At 51.2% G+C, this 26,622-nt stretch overlaps 1 protein-coding gene across 1 annotated transcript in view; it reads left to right on the plus strand.

The window, feature by feature from the left end:
• The window catches only part of LOC147665769 (trinucleotide repeat-containing gene 6B protein-like), a gene marked incomplete at its 5' end in the record, with an annotated part of 535,565 nt that overhangs the window by 142,231 nt on the left and 366,712 nt on the right, over positions 1-26,622 (plus strand). The gene's annotated exons all lie outside the window — the stretch shown is intronic.

Raw genomic sequence — 26,622 nt, forward strand, 5'->3', positions numbered from 1 at the left:
GCATCTCTTCGACGTCCTCGATTCCGATCATCGACGACAGGCTTCTGGCCTACTTGGGCCTTGGCATCTGCTCATGGAAAGGACTCCATTCAAAAAGTGTCCTCAATGTGGGTCGAAGTTTCCCCACACCGATCTGCATGAGGTTTGTAACCTCTGCCTTTGCCGGAGCACAAGGCCAGAGATTGTGCAGCTTGTGCCTCTTTCCGCTCCAAGAAGTCCATTCGGCATTGTCGAGCTCGAAGAAAAATGGCCCACTCGACATCCATTCCCGATTAAATCTTCCAGGAGGGCGTCAATGTACCTGAACAGGAGCGAATCCAAGAACCCCTCTGCAGCGGCTCCGAAGTAGAGGACTCCGATGTCGAAGAAATCACTCCTGTGCAGTGGGTCGTAAGTAAAGACGTTGACCCTAACTCCCTCCATACACCATCCAAAAATGCTTCGGTCACACCTTCACACCCAGGTGCATACCAAGAGACCCATGCCCTGCCCCCGGGCTCGGCAATGAAGCCTATTAAGCCTTCAGGCGACTCTGGCTCGAGTCAGTCTGCCATTGGTACCGAAACCCGACCTCCTCCTCCGTGCGTCACAAGCAGCTAACGTATGGCGTATCGCCAACACTCAAGCTTTGTTAGCCAGGTATGATAGGGCACATTACGATTAACTTGAGACTCTATTGCAGCATCTGCCAGACAAATATAAGAACAGGGCCAATAATCTCATACAAGAGGGAAAGATCATCACTAACACCTCCATTTGTTGCGCTCTGGACGCAGCAGCTACAGCCTCCAGCGCCGTCAACACAAGTGTACTTCTGCATAGACATGCTTGGCTGCGCATTTCAGGCTTTAAACCGGAAGTACAAACTTGCATTTTAAACGAGCCATTCAAACAGGAACACTTATTTGGACCTAATGTAGATTCATCACTTGAAAAGATGAAATAAGACAGACACAGCCACAACCAAACCTATGGGAGCCTTGCAATCGCAAGCTCCAGACGTTCTTTTTGTTGCTCTTTCTACAAAGGCACCTCCAGAGGCTACTCATCATAAAATCTTTATTTCGATATTAATATCATAAAAGATGAACATTGTTTAAGAAAATATAGGAAACATGACATTCCATTGGTCCAATTCTATTACATAGAAAAACATCAGGGGATATGGTAATTAGCTTAGTCCATCCATTAAAAATATAATTAAATACATTTTTGTTTTTGAAAACATCCATAATGACACTATTGCAAAAGATTAAAAAGATTTAAAAAAATCCAAGGTCAAAATACAATTAGTATCCCAGAAGGGTTTTATAGCGGCAAAATCTTAAAATATTACTAAAACACAAAATCTCATTGTAAACTTAGTTTGCGTGCGCGTATTATCCACATCCAAAGTAGAAATTTGGCGACGGCTATAGCCACGGGCTCAGAGCTATTGGTTTTCAAGAATTCTTAAGGCCTCACAACCAGTGGTGATGCCCATCTGGGAACAGATAGGCTTCAACCACGTCTGCCTTGGGGATTTGTATTCTGGGCAGATAAACAAAATGTGGGTTATACTTTCCCGGTGGTTAGGGCAAAAAGGACAACTGGGATTATAATTAGCATTCCATTTGGAAGTAAAAGAATTTACAGGAAGCGTCCCTACCCTAAATTGATGGTACCTCTTCCTGTCCCCAGGAACCATAATAAAGTCCCAATATCCCTCAAGGGCCACTTCATGTTTTAGTTCCAGAAAGTTAGATGTGAGTGAGGGGCCCGTACAATTCCTGAACCTTCTTAATAAGACCAAGCTCCAATATTACTCTCTGAAAACTTTCCTAGGCGAGAAAGAATTTGCTATGGGATCTTCCCACAGAGAGTCCATGGCAATATACACAGCCCTTGCCTCCCTCATCCATGGGATTTTATGTGCACTGTCAGCATCTCTGATTTCGAGGAATACCCGATCATATTGGGAGAGCTCTGGGGTAACCCACAATCTCCTCCAGTATTCCACTGGTCTATATCGAGCTAAGTCCTCCAGTCGTTGACATCCCAAATCATAAAAAGGGGGAACTAATGGAGTGGACGCTGGGAGACCCGTTCTACCCCTTAAAAACTTGTTTTGGGCTCTAGTCAATGGGGCAAGATTACTATACCCCCATAATTCCGCCCCATAAAGAAAAGCCCCGCTGACCTTTGCATCATAGATTTTCAGCTCTGGGGCAATTGCATGTGTTTGGGAGAGGAAAAGCTCCTTGTTTAAGGCACCTGCTAAATGGGCATGCTTAATAACCAGCTTATTGGTATGTGGTTTCCAGGCAAGTTTTGAGCCCAAGATTTTGCCCAAATAAGAAAAGACTTGAGTCTGTTCTAAATGGGCACCATTCATGACCACCCTCCCTCTTACATGCTTATGCTTGTGTAGTACCATAAACTTGGTCTTGCTCACATTAATGGAGAGGCCATAGTCCTTGCAGAATACCTCAAATCGTTCAATGGCCTTCTGAAGGCCTTGCTGCGTTTTGGACATTAACAAGGTATCGTCTTCAAACATAAGCAGAGGGATCAGTTTTCCATCCAACTTAGGGGCATCAGTAGGATAATTTTTAAAATACTGAATCACCTTGTAGATGTAGAGCGAGAAAAGAGTTGGTGCTAGTACGCATCCTTGGCGTACCCCCCATGAGATCGAAAACCTGTCTGTTACCTTCCCTTGTGGATTCCACTGAACTTGGGCAACGTTATCCTGATGTAATTTGATAAGAAAAGTCAGTATGTCCAATGGCATACCCTGACCTGCAAAGACATTCCACATTTTCGCCTGCGGCACCAGGTCAAAGTCCCGACTTAAGGTTGACAAATGCCGCAAAGAGCGTGCCTCCACCCAACAATACCACGCGCCAGTATATTAAAACAAATCTAAAAACTTGATCTATTGTGCTTGTATGGCTACGGAACCCAGCCTGGAGGGGTGACAATATTTTTTTCCTCCTCAATCCATCCTTGGATTCTCTGCAATACAAGCCTGGCTATCACCTTCTGTGTACAGTCTATTAAGCTTATCGGCCTATAATTTTCTGGACCAGAGCTCTCCCCCTTCTTAAAGATCTGAATGATCTCGGCGCCTTTACAAGTGTCAGGTGTGGGGGAGCCATTAGCAATACCATTAGCAAGGGACTGAATATACGGTGCCCATACCTCTTTATCATGCATGAACAGATCTGCTGGTACTTGATCCAGCCCAGGTGCTCTTCCATTTGGGATGACTTTCAGTATTCTTTCAACCTCAGTTCTATTGAAGTGTAACGGAGTGATACCATTTGGAATAATTACAGAATCTACATCCGTCTCACTATCAGAATCCGGGACGGCAAACTGTGTCGCAAAATGCGAAACCCAGAGATCAGGTGGGACATGGTTACTGGGTTCTCCCCTTGAAATCCCCCATCCCCATTTAACCAGATCCCAGAATGTACCCATAGTCCTTTCTCTACTGGCACAATACAGCTCCCTCCAATACTCCTCATTCAAGCCCGTTTGGCATCATATTGGGCTTTCTTATAGGAAGCAAGAGCATTCTTAATTCCGTCCCTATCTTTCAGTTTTATTGCCTTTGCCAAGGCTTTATACGTAAAACTGCATGATTTTTCATACCATTTTTTTCCCTATTTACAGGCCTTTTCTGCGAATTGGATACTTTCCTAATAAAATAGACCTTGAGTTGATTAAAAAGTTTTGTGTGGATTGGAATAACGTTAGCTACCACATCCCCCTTTGTAATACATTTCTGGAGGTCGATTGTTGCCTCTACTGTCAATTCCCTCATAACCGTTATGTTATCCTCTTTCAAGAGGCAGTTTGCCCATTTGATTCTCCTTGTATCATTAGAGAGAAGAATGTCGGCACCATCTATGCAAGCCTCTGAAGGATTAAATGCAGACAACTGAAGAGATAAAACGAGCGGATCGTGATCACTTTCTACACTTTCGACCACTATCATGTCCTTGACAGAAGGCCAATTATCCTTATTGATAAGGATATAATCTATGCGGCTCCTACATAATCCATTGTTAAATGTAGTAGCCCCCAATTTATCCAAAGCCGTTCTACCATTCACCGCCCTTAACCCTTGTTCAATGCATAACACTTTAAACAGAAGTGCAGCTTCGGTCCACTTTTTAATGGGTGGTAGGGACAGCTGCGGACTATTCCATGCAAGGTCTTCTTCCATGATAAGGTCTATATCGTTACTATCAAGGTGTTCGAAGCAACAATTAAAATCTCCTGCAACTAGAATGTTCCCCTTCCCATTATAAAAAGCAAGGAGCGATTCTAACTGAGCAATAGTATCCGAGGCTTTACCCCCAGGCATTCCCCTTGCATAAATATTAAAAATATAGAGATCCTTGGACTCCAGACTCTGAATTTGTATTAGTAGAATATCATTGCATTTGGAGTCCAAATGTTTGACTATATAGCTGCTATCCTGTCTTACCCATGTTGTTAAACCCCCCCCTTTGGTCTTCCCCGCAGACTGGGAATAGCTGGATTTGAAAAATTTAAATAACCCAGTCTGTACTCTGTGTCGATCAACCATGTCTCCTGAAGCAATACAAGGTTGTTACTATCTATAAAAGACATCCAGTCTTGGGATGTTAACTTGTTTCTTTAGTCAGCAATGTTCCATGAGACCAGGATTGTTGCACTACAACCAATACTAGGGGTACGTTCGTCCCAGATGCTCACTATCATCTGGCCCCATATTTAAAAATATTCTCCCTATTTCAGGGGATACTGGGAAGAGCTTGAAGCTATATTTAAATTATGTTCAACCACCAAACACGTTGCCATGTTGTTGATATAGGCCCTACCTGAGGGAACGTCCTTTGTCAAGACTATAGACTTTTCTATACTAGCATTTGGTCCTGGGTTAATGGATTCTATAAGAGCTAGTACTGGGCTTGCCCCATTTGTTCCTGGGTCTATGGATTCTCTAAGAGCTAGTACTGGGCTTGCCCCTATAAGTTTCCCATCTGTTCTAGGTGGCAGTCAATCATTAGCGTCTAATGTTCTCAGGACCTCAAATCTGTTATTCAATAATGTCAGACCATTTGTAAGGCCTTCCTGACTTGTGTTGTCTACTGGAGGCCACTCCTCTGACAACCCTTCCACCTCCTACAAGGCTTCCTCCCAGTCTACATTCACCAGAGGTTACCAAAGAGGAGGCTACAGAGCCAACAACAACAAGGCCAAAGGCAAGATCAATAATACCTGATCTGCCTCCACCCCTACCCAATGACTTCCCTCCGCTCACCCTGGACCATTCCACTCCTGTCGGGGGAGAATACAACAGTTCCTTCCTGTCTGGAGCAACATCACCACCGACAGGTTGGTGAAATAAATAATCTGAAAGAAACACGTTAGTGTTAGATTCCTTACCTTAGAATATCCCCAGGCGTCAGTCTGGATCCGGAAACTTTTGCGTAGCAGTACCCCTGCGCGTCGGTAGGCGTCGTCTGCAGGCGTCCCCTGCGGCTCCGCGTCCGTCGTCGGCGTCGTGCGCCGTGATGACGTCGCTGGAGTACATAGACGCCGCCTCCGCGCGCTGACGTCAGTTCTTCTTTTTTCCGCGCCAGTGGACGCAGATCTGAAGAGCAGTACTCCGGTCTTTGACCAAGTTTTTCGATTGTCTTTTTTTCTCTATTGTGCCTGATAGGATGCCAGGATTTAAGAATTGCGATGGCTGTGAGCGCACGATGTCGGTCACAGACCATCACCGCCTCTGCCTCCGGTGTCTGGGCCCCGACCACGACGTGGACTCCTGCGTCGACTGCCGGGCCCTTACCAACAAGGCTAGACGGGAGCGGTCCCGCAAGCTACTGGAGCTCCGGGTGTCGGCCCCACGTCGGGACCGGGAGCGGTCCCGGTCCGGCCGGAGGTCGAGAGAGCGTTCGAGGGAGCGGTCACGGAGCCGCGCCGGGCGCTCCGGAAGTCGACGCCACTCGTCATCCTCGTCAGGTAAGAAGCACAAGAAGTCGGGGCGTCGTCATCGTACCCCCGACTCCCCCCGACGCTCGCGCGATGCGGCCGGGGGCTCGGGTGACCCCAACCCCGCCTCATACCCTCCGGTCCCTGGGCATGGTGCGACGCCTGAGGAGATCGAAGCGTTCCTCATGGCCATGAGGGCGCTCGCTTCTCCGACGGGGCCTACGGCGCCTTCGGGCCCAGTGCTACCGTCTGGGGGCCCTGGCGGTTCGGGTGTCCCTGCCTCGGCGCCGTCGGGTGCTCCGGCCTCGGCGCCGCCGACGGCTCCGACCCCGGCGCCGCAGGTGCCTTCGGGATCGGCGCCGACTGGTCTTCCGGCCTCCCCGGCGCCGTTGCCATCGGGGTTACCCCCGACGCCGCCCCCGCGCGGCGCCGGTTCTCCGCTGCCGGTTCCGGCCGGCGGTGGGGTTCCGACGCCGGCTCCGGGCGGCGCCGTCCCCTTACCTTCTCCGACGCCGGACGCGGCGCCGGACGGGCGTCGATCGACGCCGGTCCCGGCGCCGATGGGGCCCATGAACCCCGAGGAGCCGGTCTTCATCATTGACTCCGAATACGGAGAGGATGAGGAGTACGGTGAAGGTTGGGAGGGGTCCGAGGACCCTCTGGCTCGCGAGTGCCAGTATGACCCGGACTGGACAGGTGACTTGGGGGATGCCAGTGGTTTGGACGACTCCCCTAACCCTGGTTTGATCTCTCCTCCAACCGTGGCATCGGTGGAGGGAGCTGCCTATTCTGTGGTGCTGATGAGGGCTGCCAAGGCCTTAAACCTTGAGCTCCCCGTCGCGGCCGTGAGGCCTAACATCCTCACCGAGGTCTTCAAACCGCAGTCATGCCCATTGGAGCCTCTGCTGCCGTTTAATGAAGCCTTGTCTGACGTTCTGTTGGGCACGTGGTCCAGGCCCGCTTCAGGTGCGCCTGTTGATCGGAACGTGGCCAGGCGCCACCGTCCTTGTCCGGACGACCCCAAGTACCTGTCTACCCACCCCACTCCTGAGAGTCTGGTGATCCAGGCCTCGACCTCCCAGTCCGCATTCCCGTCGGCCCCGCCCGACCGGGAATCCAAGAGGTATGACCAGTTTGGCAAAAAGGTCTTCTCGTCCATTAGTTTGGGCCTGCGGTCTTGCAACACCGCCTGCCTCTTGGGCCGCTACACCCACTCTGTGTGGGATACGGTCGCGGAGCTGCTGCCAGAATGCCCCATGGAGGTGCGGGCAAAGCTCGGTCAAGCTGTAGCTGAGGGCCGAGATGCAGCGAAATATTCAATTCGGTGTGGTCTTGATACGACCGACTCGCTGGGCAGGGCTATGTCTACGACGGTGGCGATCCGTCGTCACGCCTGGCTGAGATCCGCCAATTTTTCGGCTGATGTCCAAAATACACTGATGGACATGCCGTTTGATGGCTGTCACCTGTTCGGTGACAAAGCGGACCACGCGCTGGAACGCTTCAAGGACTCCAGGGTCACGGCCAAGTCCTTGGGTCTCTCGACCCAGCGTCAGCAACCGGGTTCGTTTCGTCCCTTTCGTGGCCAAGGAAGGGGCGCCCCCACACGTGCTGCCAGCCACGCGCCGCAACAATCCTTCCAACGCGGTGGCGGCCGTGGAAACCGCCGTGGTGGCGGTCGGGGACAACGGCGGGGTCAGACCACACCTTCCCCCGCAGCATCTACCCCAAAATCCTCCTAGTCCGTGCTTTCGGCCCCATGTGACGCCAGTGGGTGGCAGGGTTCGCCATCACCACGCTCACTGGCGCACGATCACTTCGGACAGGTGGGTGCTGCAAATTGTCCGAAGGGGCTACTCCCTCCCCTTCGAGACCTCTCCTCCAGCCATGCCACCGCAGAACCACCGTGTGTCGGGGGACCACTTGACACTTCTGCAGGAGGAAGTTACGGCCCTCTTGGCCAAGGGGGCCATCGAGCGCGTTCCTGGGCCAGAAGTAGGGCGTGGTTGTTATTCCCACTACTTTCTGGTGCCCAAGAAGGACAAGGGGGGCCTACGTCCTATCTTGGATCTAAGGAACGTCAACGGCTTCCTCCGGAAGGAGAAGTTCAAGATGTTGACGTTAGCTCAGGTCTTGGCTGCTCTAGACCCGCAAGACTGGTTGGTAGCGTTGGACTTGCAGGACGCCTATTTTCACATCCCCGTCCTGCCGGCCCACCGGCGTTACCTGCGGTTCACGGTAGGCCAGGAGCACTTTCAGTTTATCGTGCTCCCCTTCGGCCTTACCAGCGCCCCACGGGTGTTCACAAAGGTGATGGCGGTGGTCGCAGCCCATCTGCGCAGGTTAGGGGTTTCAGTCTTCCCCTACCTAGACGACTGGTTGTTGAAGGCGGGCTCGCCCCAGACAGTCGTCCACCACCTTCAGATGACGGCAGACCTCTTGCACGGCCTGGGGTTCTCCATCAACGTGCCGAAATCACACCTGTGTCCCTCTCAAAAGCTCCTTTTCATCGGAGCGGTTCTGGACTCGGCGCAGTTTCGGGTTTATCCTCCGGAACGGCGGGTTCGGGATATTCAGGCTTTGATTCCCATCTTTCAGCCGCTATCCCGAGTCTCGGTCAGGTTGACGCTGCGGCTGCTGGGACTGATGGCTTCCTGCATCCTTCTGGTGCATCACGCCAGGTGGCGGATGCGGGCTCTGCAGTGGGACCTGAAGTTTCAGTGGGCCCAGCATCAGGGCAACTTGTCCGACCACGTCTTGATCTCGGAGGGCACTGCGAGACAACTGCAGTGGTGGCTTACGGACCGCGATTGGGTCAGGGGCAAGTCCCTCTCCCTTCCCCAACCGGAGCACGTTGTCGTGACGGACGCGTCCCTCCAGGGCTGGGGTGGCCACTTGGGAGAGGCAGAGATCAGGGGCATCTGGTCTCCGGCGGAGTCCCGGCTCCATATCAATCTGTTGGAGCTGCGGGCGATTCGTCTGGCACTGAAGGCATTCCTCCCCTTTGTCAACGGGAGTGTGGTGCAGGTGTTCACCGACAACACCACCGCCATGTGGTACTGCAACAAACAGGGCGGAGTGGGGTCGTGGACCCTTTGCCAGGAGGCTCTGCGCCTCTGGCAATGGCTGGAACGTCAGGGCGTGACTCTGACGGTTCAACACCTGGCAGGTTCTCTGAACGCCAGGGCGGACGAACTCAGCCGTCGGTGCTCGATGGATCACGAATGGCGTCTGAACTCGGACGTGGCGCAAGGCATCTTTCTGCAATGGGGAGAGCCTTGGTTAGATCTATTCGCCACAGAAGAGAACGCGCAATGTCATCAGTTCTGCGCGTTGGAGTTTCCAAGACGGCACTCGCACGGCGACGCCTTTCGGCGCGAGTGGAGTTGCGGTCTGTTATACGCCTTTCCGCCTATACCACTTCTGCCCAGAGTGCTGAAGAAGATCAGGCGCGACCGGGCCCAAGTTATCCTTGTGGCTCCGGACTGGGCTCGAAGGTACTGGTATCCCGAGCTACTCAGCATGTCAGTCGGTCCCCCGATCCGCCTGCCCCTTCAGGAGGACCTTCTGTCGCAGCAGCAGGGGACGGTCCTCCACCCGAACCTGTCCAGTCTCCACCTCCATGCTTGGAGATTGAGCGGCGGCAGTTGAGGCCATTTGACTTGCCTCCTGAAGTCTGTGATGTTATTCTGGCAGCCAGGCGTCCCTCCACTAAGTCGGTATACGCCTGTCGGTGGAACAGATTTGTGGCATGGTGCACAGCAAAGGCTGTGGATCCTCTTTCTGCCCCTCTTTCGGAGGTTCTTCTGTTTCTTCTTTCTCTTGCCCAGCAGGGCTCTGCTCTGGGCACTATCAAGGGCTACCTTTCTGCCCTTTCAGCCTTTTTGAGGCTTCCTGATCAGCCTTCTTTGTTCAAATCCCCGATTGTAACTCGATTCTTGAAAGGCATCACTCACATGTTTCCACCTGTTCCGTTTGTGATGCCTCAGTGGGATTTGAACCTGGTTCTAACTTTCCTGATGTGTGCTCCCTTTGAGCCCCTTCATTCTTGCCCTCTCCGTCTCCTGACTTTAAAGACGGCTTTCCTGGTTGCCATCACCTCTGCCAGGAGGGTGAGTGAGCTCCAGGCTCTTTCTGTCCAACCTCCTTTCCTGTCCATTCATCCTGACAAGGTGGTTCTGAGGACTAGACCTTCTTTCCTGCCCAAGGTTGTTTCGGCCTTTCACATCGGGCAGTCCATCACCCTCCCTTCCTTCTTCCCGCCTCCGCATCCTTCAAAGGATGAAGAGCGGCTCCATCGTCTGGACCCAAAACGTGCGCTTTCATTTTACATGGATCGCACACGCCAGTTCCGGGTGGATGACCAACTGTTTGTTGGCTACGTGGGTGCGAAGAAGGGACGGGCGGTTTGTAAACGAACCATCTCTCGATGGGTCGTCCTCTGCATCAAAGCGTGCTACTCTTTGGCTCGGAAGGAGCCTCCTGTTGGGCTGAGGGCCCATTCCACTCGGGCCACGGCGGCTACTACTGCCCTGGGCCGGGGAGTCCCCTTGCAGGACATTTGCCAGGCGGCTACGTGGGCCTCGCTGCACACCTTTGCGAGGCACTACTGCCTGGACAGTCAAGTCCGGAGGGATGGCTTCTTTGGCCGTTCTGTCCTCCAGGACTTTCTGGTGTAGTTTTGTATTGGTTCGCAGACCCACCACCGGGGTTGGTATTGCTGGGGTATGTATTCTAAGGTAAGGAATCTAACACTAACGTGTTTCTTTCAGATGAACAAGTTACTTACCTTCGGTAACGATATATCTGTAAGAAACATTAGTTAGTGTTAGATTCCTTACCGAACCCACCCATCCTCCCCGTTCTGCGAACTGATACCTAGGGTTAAGGTCATCCCTTTCAGGGCCCTAGTTTGTACATGGCACCAGTGTTGGTTCTCTCATGGCTCTGCGTCTCCTGGGGCGGAACAGCTGTGTGCAAAGAACTGACGTCAGCGCGCGGAGGCGGCGTCTATGTACTCCAGCGACGTCATCACGGCGCACGACGCCGACGACGGACGCGGAGCCGCAGGGGACGCCTGCAGACGACGCCTACCGACGCGCAGGGGTACTGCTACGCAAAAGTTTCCGGATCCAGACTGACGCCTGGGGATATTCTAAGGTAAGGAATCTAACACTAACTAATGTTTCTTACAGATATATCGTTACCGAAGGTAAGTAACTTGTTCGTTAAGAGAGATTACTGTCTAGAACTCAAATCTACCCCCCAAATATACCACTCAGGCAGCACCCAATGTCACTAGAAGACTTATCACTGTTAAAACAGGAGGTAATTTCCCTCCTGCAAAATCATGCAATGGAACCAGTACCCCTGCATCAGCAAAACACAGGGGTTTACTCCCTCCACTTCCTCATTCCAAAGAAGGACGGCTCTCTCAGACCCATCCTGGACCTCAGGCCCCTAAACCTGTACATACAATGAGACCACTTTCACATGGTCACTTTTCAACAGGTCCTTGCTTTGCTCGCACAAGGCGATTTCCTTGTACTCTAGATCTCAAGGATGCCTACTTTTATATTACCATTCACACCTCTCACAGGAAATAGCTCCAGTTTGTAGTGGAAGGTCAGCATTATAAATTCAAGGTTCTCCCATTCGGAGTCACCACAGCACCCAGAGTGTTCACCAAGTGTCTAGCAGTATTGATGGCTCACCTAAGAAGGCAGCATATTCATGTCTACCCCTACCTAGACTGGCTCATAAAAGCCAAGTTCTGGTACCAATGTGTACACCACACTTACGGCCCAATCCAACTGCTGCTCGACTTAGGGTTTACCATAAACCACCCAAAGTCTCACCTACAACCGTCCCTCATACAACAATACCTTAGGCTACAATAAATACCTCAAAGGCACATGCATATCCCAGTCCAGCCAGGATAGCAAGCATACAAAGTCTTGTCACAAGGTTTCAGCCGCAACACTCTCTTCCAGCTTGTGTTCATGCAACTCATAGGGATGATGGCCTCTTGCATATTCATAGTACCTCACGCAAGACTCCAGATGCGTCCCCTACAGGAATGTCTAGCACATCAGTGGAACCAAGCTCAAGGTCAACTGACAGATCTGGTGTTGGTGGACGGTCGCACGCATCGCTCTCTGCAGTGGTGGAACACCAAAAACCTTTCCAAGGGGCAACCGTTCATCGAGCCAGTTCCACAGATTGTACTAACAGCGGACGCATCGCTCTCCCAATGGGGAGCTCATCTTTTACATCATACCATGCAGGGCACGTGGACACCCCAACAAAGGTTGCTCCACATCAATCACCTAGAGTTATTAGCCATATTCCTAGCACTGAAGTCGTTCCAAAAACACATTCTGGGCAAAGCTGTCCTAGTCCGCACGGACAATATGACAGCAATGTATTACATACAAAAACAGGTCGGAACACTCCCTGCAACTCTCCAAACTAGCGCCAAGCATAAGGAGATGGGCTATTCCTCAAAACATTTTTCTCATAGTCCAACATGTTTCAGGAGTCCAGAACACTACACTATGGGGAACTTCATCTGGAAGTTCTTCAACCATTTTTCCAGTTGTGGGGGTACCCAGAGAGAGATCTCTTTGCCACACACAAAACGCCAAATGCCCAAGCTTCGCCGCCAGGTATCCACACCCATTGTCAAAAGGCAATGCAATATGGATGAATTGGTCAGGCAGATTTGCGGACGCTTTTCCGCCTCTCCCACTCATTTCACTGGTGGTGCACAAACTGCAGCAACACTCACTTACCCTCATTCTAGTTGCTCCAACATGGGCCAGACAACCGTGGTACACTACATTACTGGAATCATCTGTGGTCCCGCACCAAAAGCTACACCTCTCTTCACACCTCCTAGCCCATAGCCATGGAGAGATCAGACACCCAGACCCGGCACAACTCAACCTAGCGATCTGGCTCCTGAAGTCCTGGAGTTTGGTTACCTTACCCTCCCCCCTGATTGCATGAATGTTATCAGAGAAGTTAGACGCCCCACCACTAGAGCTTGCTATGCAGCCAAGTGGAAACAATTTGTTATATTCTGCAACACTAACAACATCATTCCCTGGGATGTGTCAATCCAACAAGTCATAGGTTACCTGCTACATCTCCAAAGGTTTAACCTAGCATACACCTCTATTAGGTTACACCTTGCTGCTATAGCAGCTTATTAACAAAACAGACAACATTTGTCACTAATCGGAGTACCTACCAGTAAAGCCTTTATGGAAGGACTCAAAAGAATATTTCCACCCAGAGTACCACCCTCACCTGTGTGGAACTTAAATATTGTGCTCACAAGACTAATGGGTCCTTCATTTGAACCCCTGCACAAATGTGAATTGCAGTTTCCCTCATGGAAAGTTGCTTTCCTAGTGGCCATCACTTCCTTTAGAAGAGTCAGTGAGCATCAAGCACTTACTATTCAAGAACCATTTTTACAACTCCATCATAACAAAAAGGTTCTCAGGACAAACCCAAAATTCCTTCATAAAGTTATTTCTCCCTTTCATATCAACCAGTCTGTTTGTGGTTGCGAGAAGAATATTGGCAGTCGCAGAAAGAGCTCTTCATACGCTAGACGAAGAAGAGCACGCCTTTATTATATTGACAGAACAAAGCCTTTTCGTAAAACTATACTTTTTGGATCCTTCTCATCACCACTTAAAGGCAATTCTATATCAAATGCATACGCATTTGCCATCAGAAAGCAAAATGTACATTATCTATTCCCCCCTAAAGCCCACTCTACCAGAAAAATAAGGGCTTCAATGGCTTTCTTAGGGAAAATTCCCTTAGATGACATCTGCAAAGCAGCTACATGGTCCACACCGCACACATTCACAAAACACTATTGTGTAGATGTGCAAGCAAAGCAACAAGCTAGTGTGGGTCAGGCTGTACTCAAAACACTATGTCAGACAACTGCAACAGATACTTGTGGTCGCCGCTAAGGTGGAATACTACTATGCAATCTATGCACTGTGTGTGATCTGTAGGTCATATGCCTCGAACGGAAAATGCTACTTACCAGTATGCATCTGTTCTTGGCATGTAGAGCTGCAGATTCACACACGTCCACCCGCCTCCCCGTCTACCTTTATCTGTTCCAGTATTATCTTATTTAGATACAGCATACATGGTCCTCTTTTCTGTTTCTCACAAAACTCCATCATTGCCCTAACTGCCGAAAAAACAATCTCAAGATGGAGCCGATGCCCATGCGCACTATGGTCCAAAGGAGGAGTCTCCTATCTCATGACTCCCAAAGACTTTTTCAGGACAACAACAAAGTGCAAACATCCGGGCCCAACACCAGATGGAGATCTATGCACAGTGTGTGAACACCCTCACCCACTACGCCGGCCACACGCTTGACCCTGTCTTCCCCTCCAGCAAGCACATCTCCTTCAGCCACTCCACCCGACTACACTGGACTGATCACAGCAGTGTCCACTTCAACTTCAGGAGAACCACGACCCACCACCACCCGCAACAGGTTCCCTGCAGGAGCAAGATCCCCGCCGAGCAGCTCACCACCTCCCTCAGCCAGAACCCTCCCGCCAACACAACGGACCCCAACGAAGCAGCCCGCAACTTCACACAGTGGCTCTCCATCTGCGCCGATGACCTCGCACCACTGAAGAACCCTCAGAGCAGACCTGGCAGCAAGAAACCCTAGTGGTTCACCAACGAACTCAATACCACCATGAAAAACTGCCGCACCCTCGAGAAAGCCTGGCGCCCCGATCACACTACAGAAAACATGACAGCCCTCAAGAATGCCACCCGCATACACCACCAGCTGATCCGCACCACCAAAAGGACATCATTCAAAGAACGACTGGACAACAACACCCACAACTGCAAGGAACTCTTCAGCATAGTTAGAGAGCTCTCCAACCCCAGTGCCTGCAACAATGACATCACACCCTCGCAAGACCTCTGCGACTCACTCGCCTCTTTCTTCCACTGCAAGATCGCCGACATACACAACAGCTTCGGCACACAGACCACGCACCGAACCAGCGCCCCCCACCACCACCCTCTGCAACTGGACCCCGGTCAGCACCGAAGACACCACCCACACGATGAACACCAGCCACTCCGGATCCCCAACCGACCCCGGCCCTCACCATGTCTTCAACAAGGCCGACTCCATCATCGCACCCCAACTCCGAGATATCATCATCTCCTTCGCCACTGCCACCTTCCCGGAGAGCTGGAGACATGCCGAGCTCAGCGCCCTCCTGAAGAAACCCACCGCGGACCCCATTGACCTCAAGAACTTCTGCCCCATCTTGCTCCTCCCTTTTCCTGCCAAAGTCATTGAGAAGACCGTCAACAAACAACTCGCCGCCTTCCTCGAGACAAACTGATCCCTCGACCCCTCACAGTCCAGTTTCCGAGCCAACCACAGCACAGAGACCGCCCTCATCGCAGCAACCGACGACATCGGATCCCTGCTTGACAACGGGAAAACAGCTGCCCTTATCCTCCTGGATCTCTCAGCAGCGTCCGACACAGTATGCCACCGCACGCTAATACAGCGTCTCAGCAACACCGGAATCCAAGGGAAGGCACTGGAGTGGATCATCTCGTTCCTCACCGGAAGAACCCAGAGAGTCTGCCGACCCCCCCCCCCCCCCCCCCGTTCCGATCCGCGGCCACCGAAGTCATCTGCGACGTACCCCAAGGATCCTCGCTCAGCCCCACCCTCTTCAACGTCTACATGAGCCCTCTATCAGCCATCGCACTCCAACACAATCTTAACATAATTTCCTACGCTGACGACACCCAGCTGATCCTCTCCCTCACCAACGACCCCGCCACAGCCAGAGCCAGCCTCCAGGAAGGAATGAAAGACGTCGCAGAGTGGATGAAGACCCGCCGCCTGAAACTGAACTCAGACAAGATGGAAGTCCTCATCCTGGGATCATCCCCCTCCGCCTGGGACGACTCCTGGTGGCATCCTACCCTGGGCACCGCCCCCAAACCAACGGACCACGCACGCAACCTGGGTTTCATCCTGGACTCCTCCCTCACGATGACCAAACAAGTCAACGCCGTCTCGCCATCCTGCTTAAACACCCTGCGCATGCTCCGCAAGATCTTCCGATGGATCCCCACCAAAACCAGGAAGACGGTCACCCAGGCCCTCGTCACCAGCCGACTGGACTACGGGATCACCCTCTACGCGGGAACCACAGCCAAACTTAAGAAAATACTCCAGCGCACACAGAACGCCTCTGCACGACTCATCCTGGACATCCCCCGCCACAACCACATCTCTGCCCACCTGAGACCTGCACTGGCTCCCCGTCCGCAAGAGAATCACGTTCAGACTCCTCACCCACGCACACAAGGCTCTCCACGACTTGGGCCCCAAGTACCTCAACATCCGCCTCACATTCTACACACCCACCCGTCAACTCCGCTCGACCATCCTCGCCCTCGCCCCACGTATTCTCAGAGCCACCGCCGGAGGAAGATCCTTCTCCTACCTGGCGGCCAAGACATGGAACTCCCTCCCCATCCACCTACGACTAACCCAGGACGATCTCTCCTTCAGGAAACAACTCAAGACCTGGCTATTCGAGCAGTAGCGGACCCCCCTCCCAGCGCCTTGAGACCTTAGCGGGTGAGTAGCACGCTCTACAAATTGCCTGATTGATTGATTGTGTGAATCTGCAGCTCTACATGCCAAGATCAGATGCATACTGGTAAGTAGCATTTTCCTCCGATAGCATTAGTGTGTGTGTGTGTGTGTGTGTGTGTGTGTGTGTGTGTGTGTGTGTGTGTGTGTGTGTGTGTGTGTGTGTGTGTGTGTGTGTGTGTGTGTGTGTGTGTGTGTGTGTGTGTGTGTGTGTGTGTGTGTGTGTGTGTACTAAGTATTATGTACACGTTTTCAACATATATACATATTTATGAAGTGCACTAGGCAGAGGCGTAGCTAGAGCTTGTGGCGCCCGGGGCTATCCCTCAGATTGCCGCCCCTTGGGGTGGAGGGGTGCTGGGGAAAAAGGACGGCGAGCACTTGAAAGAGGTCCAACAGACACGTAGTATCGCCGCTAATAGTTCTTCATCATACGCACCTACGGGCTCTCATATCACCATTGATCAGTGAAATCTCAGGCTATGCAATGCCTTTAAACCTATCAGCCACTCATGGCTTTAAGCAGAGCAGCTCCTAAAACTGACATTGCAATGGATCACTAATGGGCACTATGAGCTCCTTAAATTTCAAGGCAAAAGCATGGATCAATATCTCAATAATGCTCAAAGTGTGAACAAAAATATATAGGCGTGTACAGCATATCGTGCACGCCTCTACATGAGTTCTCTCACAGCATAGGTACCATCTAGTATGTATGGAATCTCATACATTATTGTGCTTTATGCATCATCATGCATTCATTGGAAATGCACGATAATTCATTTTCTCAAGTGCATTTTCAACACCCTACCCTTTGTCAGACAAAGTCCCACCTTCTTTGCATGTGCTGCCCCACCACACTTAGTCTCAACAAACATGGTGCCTCGAAAGCAGATCAGAATTGAAGGCGGTATGACATAGTGTGCCTAATAGGGAATCTTGTGTGAAACATAGCTCATCAGTAACAAACATCTTCTCTAACAGCCGGAATGCCCAAATGCTTGAATGCTTGCTTTACAACTGCAGATGTTAGAGTGCGCATTTAAAAAGGACTCCATTAATCCCTGCTCTTAAAGCAAAACCTTTCCACATTTTCAAAATCACACATCCAGACACAATGAATCTTACGTTTGTGAATTAGTGCATAGAAAATGTTACATAAGGCAAAGAAGAACAAAAGGTGTAGGATTCATATGCCACCCATGCTGGTAGGCACTTGTTAAGAGTGCTTGGTCTGGAAAAGAACAGACTCTGAACATAACACAGTGTTTAGGATTGACTTTATTAAAAAATGTATTTCTACCCAAACAAACCTTTCTTAGCAACATCTAAATAGAAAGACTGGGAAAAAACACATCACTTTCTAACGTTGTACGATGCAGCTCTTGATACCAGTTAATAGCTCACTGTTCTAGATTACAAATATAACATATGAACTGCACAGTAACAACAGAATCTCTGTGACAAAAGCAGTAACCCACTGAACTGTGTCCCTAAAATATTATTCTTTGATATGCATGGCACAGGTCCTTTGCAGCAGCGTATTAGTCTTGCCAAGTACCATGCATCAGGGGTTGGACTAAGGCATTTTAGTACTGATGTCCGCATCACCGTACTAAAATGTGTTAGTCCTGGAAGAATCACAACGCTTCATATTATTATTGAAGCAGCCACTGCCAGCACCTGCTCCGCTACTGGTTGTCCAGCGCCGCAATTAGGAGCTTATAACCGACTACGCTTTGGCTGTTATGGAGTAGCGTTGTGAAGTTTAGTGTCAAAACTTCTCTAAAAACACACATACTTCTGCCCTGCAGCTTAAATACATTTGCACCAGGCCCGGCCCTTCATCTGGTGTCACTGCAGAGCATAAACACAGCCAGGATCTGGCACTTCTGTACCATCAACAGAAAGCCTGCAACGATAATCCAAGCCAGTGGCTGAATTTTGGTTTGTTTTCCTGTTACCATGCTCACCAAGCAAACAGCATTGTGAGACTCTTACAGCGTGCTATCTATGATTGTTCTGCTGGCAGGCAGTTGTCACTGGAACAGTGTGGGGGATTTTTCTGCTGTGAACAGCCCCTATTCTGTCCCATGGACAGTTTGCCTAAAGATAGCAAGCAACTTAACCATCACCAGCACCTGGCCTTTGATTACGAAGGGGTCCCTGTAGACCGCCCAGTGGGCGTTGGCGGGCGCAATTTAAAGGGGGCCCTGCTAACTAGTACTGATCACCTAGTGTAACAGGAAGAGACCGTGACTAAGAAGGTCAAAGAGTAACATTGCCTGGCAGGCCCTGGGCCTGTAGGTAACCTCAGCAATGTCTGCAGACCAGTCCATCACACTGGGTTTCACCACGCACTCTGCAGGCTTTACCCGGCAGCACCTTCAGGATAATACAGGTGAGTCCAGCGCACCCAATCACTAGACTAACTTGAGTGCTGCAGCTGGGGCAGTACCAGGCCGAACGAATGGGAAGAGGGTTGGAGGACAAAATAGGTTTATTCAGTCACTAGTTTTGATTGTCTTCACTTTCAGGTAACCACATTCAAAATAAAGGCACACTGTATGTTTAAAGATAAATCCAAGGTTCGAGGCATGTGGGCTGCTGAATTCACATCTGTGCATAGATCGCCGCCTAGTGTTGGGTCCGGATGATTGCACATTGTTGTCCTGGAAGAGTCTTCGAAGTATCACGAGATAGGTGGCTCCTCCCCTGGACTACAGTGCGCATGGGCATCGACTCTATCCTCAGATTGTTTTTTTCCGCCATTGGGTTCGGATGTCTTTAATTCCCTCTTGTCGGAATCGATAGAAAAACTTTCTTGAGACCAAAAGGTCTTTAGTCTATACGTCGGTATTGTCTTGCGTTCGGCTTTACTTCTTCTAGCTCGGCTCCGAGCCGGATTCTGTACTTCCGCCTGCTCTCGGCGCGGAAGGCCTAGTCGACGCTCCTGACCTATCGACCATCCATCATGGAACGAAGTCCATTCAAGAGATGTCCGGTCTGTAACTCGAAGTACCCCCACATCGACGTCCACCCGGTGTGCAACAAGTGTCTGTCGCCGGACCACGATGAGGACAAGTGTATGGCTTGTTCACGCTTCAGGTCCAAGAAGACACTTAAGCTTCGACGAGCTGCGCGCCTGGAGGCCCAGCAATCTGCTCCGGCGCCTGTGGACATCTTCGATGCTGGGGATGTCGAGGACGAATCTATCCAGGACGTTTCTGAATCAAACCCCGCGTCGGACGTCGAAGAAGACTACGACGCTGATACCGAGGTGTTCGAAAGCGAGGAAGTCGTCGAGGAGGTAGGAGACGACGATGGTGCCCTCGGGGCCATGGAGGATAGCTCGGATGAGGAGCTTCCTCAAACTGACTCTGGGGCTGTGACGATTTATAAGGCCCAGGTCGAGGGATCGCCTTCGGACCTTACCCAAGATCTCGATATGGGTTCCACGGCCCCGCCTTCGGGCCCGGCCACGGACATTGTTACCGAGCCACTCCCTGGCAAAATGAAACCGAAAGTGAAACCTACGGTCTCGACGCCAGATACTGCGCAGGTGCCAGCATCGAAACCGAAAGTGTGCATCGCGCTGGTTGGATCGAAGACTTCGGAGGCTTCGGCGCCGAAGGTGGCTGTCGAGCCGAAAAGTCAAGTCAAGGGCGTCGAGACGAAGTCTGCCGCGACGAAGGCTAAAGTAAAGGTGGTCTATACCGGCACGTCGGTGCCAAAGACGGTCGACGCCGGCAAGGGCCTTGTCGACCTGAAGAAGGCTGTCGGCGAACCGAAGAAAACTATTGGTGAGCCAAAGAAGCGACTTGATGACCCGAAGGTCCTCACTACCCCGCGTCCGCACGACAAGGCCAAGGGCGCTGCGCCCCGTGAGTCGACTCCGAAAGTGGCCTCGAAGGATTCCGTTGAACCGGCGCGCCCATCCGCCGCGTTCACCAAGAAGGTGACGAACTCCCTGCAGCGCATCTGTGAGGGCACCGCGTCGGTCGAACCGAAGGACCCTCCGCCTGCGAAACCTGTGGAGAAACCACTTAAGGCGTCCACGCAGATCCACTTTACGTTGCCGCCTAAGACGGCGCCGAAGGCTTTCGCTCCTAAGGCAGTGGCCGCCGTGCCCGAAAAGGTCTCCGAAGGCGCCATCGATGGTTCACGGCCCGCGTCCTCGACGACCTTCGGGGGATGAGCGTCAGGAACACTTCATCGACGCCGAAACGGGCAGACTTTCCCTCCTGAAGCTGAAAATCACCCCAGAACCCCAACTGGAGTCTTACAAGATCCCTCTCAAGAAGAAGAAGGACTCTGCTTGCTCTCCAGTCTTGATGGAACCCCTTTCACCACAGACTCATGATGTTTCGCCCACTTACTCAGATGAGGACACTGGTGAGGGAGATGATGAGGATGAATACAGTTATCCAGTCTATACAGACCCTGAGGATACAAATGAGCCCTGGGCAGCTGGTGGTGACCCTGGGGATCCTCATTCAGGATCATTCAGGACAAGACCCTCAACTTTTTTCTGCTAAGACTTCACCTACAGAAGACTCTGCTGCTTTCAATGCCCTCATTGAACGGGCTGCTACCAATCACAATGTCCAGCTGCATGCTGACCCTGTGGATGTGGGTTTCCTCTTTGACACTTTTTCAGTATCTGAAAAGACTGTAAAAACTCTGCCTATGCTAAAAGGTGTTTTAAAGCATGCTGCTGAGATCTTTAAAGAACCTACCAGGGCAAGGGTGATAAACCCTAGGATTGACAAAATATACAAGTCGGCGCCTACTGATCCTACCTACATTAAAGGGCAGTTGCCTCTGGACTCCCTTGTCGTCTCGAATGCCCGAAAGAGGGCCAATTCTCAGACTACGGGTGATGCTCCTCCCCCAGACAAAGAATCTAAGGTCTTTGAGGCTTCGGGGAAGAGGGTGGCAGCGCAGGCAGCCAACATCTGGCGCATTTCTAACACACAGGCGCTTCTAGCGCGCTATGACAGGCCGCACTACGATACACTAGAGACCCTGTTGCAACACCTACCTGATCAATACAAAGAAGGGGCTGAGATGCTGATTCAAGAAGAGAAGCTAATCGCTAACGCTTCCATTAAGTGCGCTCTGGACGCAGCTGATACCGCTGCCAGAGCTATAAACACCAGTGTTATGCTTCGGAGACATGCCTGGCTGAGAATCTCTGGATTTAAGACAGAAATCCAAACCACCATCCTGAACCAAACGGTTAACCCAGATCACCTGTTTGGCCCATAGGTTGACACCACCCTAGAAAAAATAAAAAAAGACACTGACACTGCAATATCCATGGGTGCCTTACAGTCCCAGCAGTTTCGGGGTGGGTCCTTTCGTCGCTCCAGCACTAGAGGCGTCTCAAGGGGTCAGCTCTCCCAGGCCACGCAATACTCCAAGGGCAACGCTCAGACAACTTACGCCAACAAGAGTCGAGGTGGATATCGTGGCAACGGCGCCAAGGGCAGAGGACGTGGCAACAACAGCTCCAGGTCCTCTACCACCAGCAAACCGTGACGCCTTGTCACTGCCCCCCGACCACACAACACCGGTCGGGGGAGACTCCAGCAGTTCCTGCCCGTCTGGAAGTCCATCACCACGGACAGGTGGGTCAGAAAACGTATCCAATACGGTTATTGTCTGGAGTTAACATCCACTCCACCCAACATGCCCCCAAGGCACCGTCCTATGTCGGACGAGCACTTGCACTTATTGCAGCAGGAGGTCACCGTCATGCTGCAAAAAGGAGCAATAGAGCTTGTGCCAGTGCAGGAAAGAGGCACAGGGGTCTACTCCCTGTACGTCTTAATACCAAAGAAGGACGGGTCCCTCAGGCCCATCCTGGACCTCAGGCCACTCAACTACTACATCCTGTCGGAGCACTTCCATATGCTGACCCTGCAGCAAGTGCTCCCGTTGCTCAGGCAGGGGGATTGGTTTTGCCTTTCGGTGTCACCACGGCACCCAGGGTGTTCACAAAGTGCCTGGCGACAGTGGCAGCGCATCTCAGGAGACGGAACATCCACGTCTACCCCTATCTGGACGACTGGCTCATCCAGGCGAAGTCGGCCCAGCAGTGTGCCGCCCACATGTCCCACACCATTCACCTCCTGCACGATCTGGGATTCTCACTGAATTACCCAAAATCCCACCTCCAGCCCGCCCACGTACGGCAGTATCTTGGTGCGACGATAAACACTCTGGCGGCCACAGCACAACCAAATTCAGTGAGGGTCAGCAGCATTCAATCGCTGATACAAATATTCAGACCTCAACACTCGCTTCCAGCAAGAGTGTTCATGCAGTTGATAGGCATGATGGCCTCCTGCATTTCCATAGTCCCGCACGCGAGGCTACATATGCGTCCGCTTCAGGAGTGCTTAGCACGTCAGTGGACTCAGGCTCACGGGCAGTTGAAAGACCTAGTGTTGGTGAGCGGTCGGGCATACAACTCTCTGCATTGGTGGAATCCACGAAAACTTTGCAAGGGCTGACCGTTCCAAGAGCCTGTGCCACAGATCATCCTGACGACGGACGCTTCTCTCCAGGGATGGGGAGCTCATGTACTCCATTACACTGTGCAGGGACTATGGACGCAACAGCAGAGGAAGATGCACATCAATGTTCTGGAACTGATGGCGATCTTCATGGCACTAAAAGCCTTCAAAGTACATCTGTGCAACAAGGTCGTGTTGATCTGGACGGACAACATGACGGCAATTTACTACATTCAGAAGCAGGGAGGAAGACACTCTCCGCAGCTGTCTCATCTGGCTCAGAGCATGTGGAAGTGGGCCATTCAGAGGAACATCTTCCTCATGGCGGAACACCTCCCGGGCAAGGACAATCAGATGGCGGACCTGCTCAGCAGGCACAGCCACCAAATGCACCAGTGGGAGATACATCCATCAGTACTCAAAGCGTACTTCCGAAGGTGGGGTCATCCAGAGATCGACCTCTTCGCCACAAGGGAGAACGCAAATTGCCAAAGCTTCGCCGCCAGGTTCCCACAGTCGCAGGGCAATGCGATATGGATGAACTGGTCAGGCAAATTTGCGTACGCTTTTCCCCAGCACCTTTGATACCGCTGGTGGCACGCAAGCTCAGGCAGCACTCGATGACTCTCATCCTGGTTGCTCCAACATGGGCTCGCCAACCATGGTACACCACGTTTCTGGAACTGTCCGTGGTACCGCATCAGAGGCTACGTCTCACACCCAGCCTTCTGACGCAGAGCCATGGCGACATTCAGCATCCGGATCCGCAACAGCTCAACCTGGCGATCTGGCTCCTGAAGTCCTAGAGTTTTGCTACCTGCACTTGCCTTCCGACTGTATGGACATCATTCGGGAGGCAAGGAAGCCCACCACCAGAGCATGCTATGCGGCAAAATGGAAGCGGTTTGTCATTTACTGTGCAGACCACAACATTAACCCGCTAGATGCTTCTATTCAGAATATCATCTGTTACCTTTTCCATCTGTACGAATGTAATCTGGCCTATGCTTCCATTCGCATTCATCTGTCTGCAGTGGCCGCTTATCTCCAAAATAGGCAGCACCTCTCCCTCTTCAGGGTGCCTGCCATTAAGGCTTTTCTGGAAGGACTCAAGCGAGTCATTCCTCCGTGGACTCCACCAGCTCCGGAGTGGAACCTCAATGTGGTCCTCACCCGGCTGATGGGTCCTCCCTTTGAACCACTGCATTCCTGCGAGATTCAGTTCTTGACGTGGAAAGTGGCTTTACTCATAGCGATTACATCGCTACGGAGAGTTAGCGAATTACAAGCCCTAACTATCCAAGAGCCATTTATTCAAATTCATTCTAACAGGGTGGTGCTTCGCACTAACCCTAAATTTCTTCCCAAGGCTGTGTCTCAATTCCATATCAACCAGACTATTGAATTACCTGTTTTCTTCCAAAATCCTGAGTCATTGGCGGAGAGAATGCTCCACACCCTTGACGTTAAAAGGGCCCTGATTTATTACATCGATAGGACCAAGGATTTTAGGAAGACTAAGCAACTCTTTGTCGCCTTTGCACCACACCACAAAGGTAACCCTATTTCCAAGGCTGGTATTGCTAGGTGGATCGTTAAATGTATCCAGATCTGCTATCTGAAAGCAAAATGTACTCTCACCATTCCACCAAGGGCCCACTCCACCAGAAAGTTGGGGGCCTCTATGGCATTCCTTGGAAACATTCCTTTGGAAGACATATGTAGAGCAGCCACATGGTCTACCACGCACACATTTACCAAGCATTACTGTGTTGATGTGCACTCCAAACAGCAGGCAGCTGTAGGGCAGGCTGTTCTCAAAACACTTTTCCAAACTGCTGCAGCTGGCATGGGCGACCGTAGCTAATGGAGGGACTGCTATGTATTCTATGCACAGATGTGAATTCAGCAGCCCACATGCCTCGAACCGAATATGCTACTTACCAGTATGCATCTGTTCTTGGCATGTAGGGCTGCTGACATTCATATCGCCCGCCCTCCTCCCCGGCGCCTGTAGCGGCTGCAGAATTCACATATACTTCTAGCATGGTCATCATTCACTGAGTTTCACTCCATCTTGGCCACAATGGCTAAAAACAATCTGAGGATGGAGTCGATGCCCATGCGCACTGTAGTCCAGGGGAGGAGCCACCTATCTCGTGATACTTCGAAGACTCTTCCAGGACAACAATGTGCAATCATCCGGACCCAACACTAGGCGGCGATCTATGCACAGAGAATGTCAGCAGCCCTACATTTAAGCTTGCTTAATCTCCACAACGGCCCCCCGCGGCGTGATGCCTGGCTTTTACCTTGGGGATGTCCTATAGGGGCTATCTCACAGGGAAAAACCAGGACGGGTTCCCAAGGCAAGCGCGGAGATACCCCTTCGGGGGTTGATTCTGGCGCTATATAAGAAATGCAATAATGCCAAAAACAGATGCATACTGGTAAGTAGCATATTCGTTAAAGTAATCAGTAGGAAATGCACTTGTTTGCATTATGAAATCTTATAGATTAATTCTATCACTGCAGATGAATGTAACCAGACAGTAAAGGAACAGATGTTTGGCTGGCAGTGATGTAAATGTCAAGCTTATGACTTAAAGCACAATGAATATACAACTCATTATTATAACACAGTATAAAGTGTTTTTGAAGAGTTACGTTTCCTGTGGAATGTCACTCATAAGTCACTGCAAACATGGAATGTCACATCAGCAATGGGAATATGAGGCAGCTGCGATATTAACCCTCTGGGCTACCTTACACAAGTGAAAACTGTCACTAGACAAAACTCTCATCTCTCTCCAGCAGGTAAATTATTCACCAGAGTTAACTTGACACTTTGTTTGTTGCCCAAAACTGCTCAATATACAAGGAACTTTCCACTGCTTTAAACACAACTATGGTTGTGTTGTGAAGGTGGTGCTTGAAGTGGGTGCTGTGAAGGGAGTGCTGTGAAGGGATAATGTCAAGGGTGTGCTGTGAAGGGGGTGTTGAAGGGGATGCTGCGAAGGGTGCGTGAGGGTGCTGTGAAGAGGGTGCTGTTAAGGGAGTGCTGTGACTGGGGATGCTGTGACTGGGGATGCTGTGACTGGGGATGCTGTGTAGAATATGCTGTGTAGAATATGCTGTGTAGAATATGCTGTGAAGGGGATGCTGGGAATGGTTGCTAAGGTGCTTGTTTAAAATTCTTCCGTTTTGCCACAAGAACACTTTGATGGATGTTACTGCCTCTGCTCGGTCCAGAGGTAATAAAGGTGAAACCAAGGCTCGTGGTCAACTGCACGTAACCGGACACGGTGTCCAGTGTCTGTCCATGCTCCTGCGCCTGTGGCCTGTTATGGAAGGGCGCCCATACACCCAGGGGCACTTTACACTCACCAAATGTCTACAACCCGCCTCTGGTCTCCCTCGCATGGA

This window comes from Lissotriton vulgaris, unplaced genomic scaffold, assembly GCF_964263255.1.
Source record: "Lissotriton vulgaris unplaced genomic scaffold, aLisVul1.2 SCAFFOLD_768, whole genome shotgun sequence".
NCBI classification, from domain to species: domain Eukaryota; kingdom Metazoa; phylum Chordata; class Amphibia; order Caudata; family Salamandridae; genus Lissotriton; species Lissotriton vulgaris.